This window comes from Haliaeetus leucocephalus, unplaced genomic scaffold, assembly GCF_000737465.1.
Source record: "Haliaeetus leucocephalus isolate CR32 unplaced genomic scaffold, Haliaeetus_leucocephalus-4.0 Scaffold428, whole genome shotgun sequence".
Taxonomy (NCBI): domain Eukaryota; kingdom Metazoa; phylum Chordata; class Aves; order Accipitriformes; family Accipitridae; genus Haliaeetus; species Haliaeetus leucocephalus.
In genome coordinates, this window is record NW_010972864.1 from 1,611,577 (window position 1) to 1,613,097 (window position 1,521).

The window sequence follows — 1,521 nt, forward strand, 5'->3', positions numbered from 1 at the left end:
GTCCTGCGCCGTCCTGTCCTGCGCCGTCCTGTCCTGCGGGCGGGCGGGCAGCGGGAAGCTCGGCCCGGTGTCAGCGCGAAGCTGCTGTGCTTCTGCGGAACGGAAAATCCCGCCTAGGCTGCTGCATCGGCAGCCGGTCAGCGGCTTTGTATGGGCGCGGAAGCGTTAACCACGCAGTTTATAAACATGAAAGTCGCCTTAAAAACCCTGGCTTTGACAAAAGCGCTTTAATTTCGCTTCAAAGTTACTACCTCGTGATTTCCAAGCGTCGGTCACGCGACCCCGTGTGCAGCTGCGATGAATGTAACTGCCAAGCAAGGCAGGGCAGGCTGCCGGGTGGAAAAGCGCTTTCCCGGGGCTTTCGCTGCTGGTGAATTTGGCTGGCAGGGCTGTGTCTGCCGCTCCCGACGGGCTGACATCAGGTGGCCTGACCGGTGTCGCAATCAGCAGTTTTGGGCGTGCTGACTGCGCTCTGCAGCTCTGTTCGGGATCTGTTTGTTTGGGATCGGTCTGGGGGCCGGCTGGCAGGCGGCACCCTGAGGGCAGGGCGCCGCGTTCCCGCGTAGCACCTCTCCCTGATGTCCCCGCCACTTCATTGCCTTCCCGGCCAGGTAGCGCACGTTGCGCTGCGGGAATAAAATATGTACTTTAGCTGATATTGCCATCTGCTGACAAAAATGCAGACCAGTCTCGGTGTCATAGCTTCACGGGCTATCATGTTGGCCGGGGACCTCTGGAGGGTCACGTAGTCCAACTTTCTGTTGACAGCAGAATCCAGTCTGATGAGGTGGCTCGGGGAATTGTCCAGTTGCGTTTTGAATAGCTTCAGAGATGGAGATCTCACAGCCTCTTTGGACAAACTGTTCCACTCTTTGGCCACACTTGCAGTAAAATGTTTTTTTTTCCCTGTATCTGAAGAGATTTTCCCATGTTCCAGCTTAAGTCTGTTGCCTCTCGTGCTGTCATTATGCCTGCCTGAGAAGGGTGTGGTTCCCCCTTCTCCAGATCCTCCCATTTGGTAGCTGCGGATAGCAGCACGATGTCCCCAGAGCCAGCTTTGTGCTTAGGGCTGAGCAAACACGGCTCATGTGCTCCAGCAGCCCCAGCTGTCGTGGTGGTGGTAAACTGGACTTGCTCCAGTATGTCAGTGTCTTTTTTTTATTCTGCGGACCCCAAACCTGGACACAGTACTCCAGATGTGGCCTTACGAGTCCCAGAGAGAGAGGAATAACCCCGATCCTTGACCTACTGGCTACCCCATTGCTGACACAGCCCGCTGACTCATGTTCAGAGTCTTGCCCAGCCCAACCACCCTGTTCTTTTCTGCCAAACAGCTTTCCATCTATTACTGCCCAGCTTGTACTTTTCCATGGGATTATTCCATCCCAGGTGCAGGACTTGGCATTTGGCAAGTGCTAAACAAAGCTAGAGTAGCTAAAGTCATATTGTGTTTTACTTTTGATGTCATAAATAAAAAATTTATTCAGCACTATGCTGTGTGATCTTAAAAACAGGGAACCG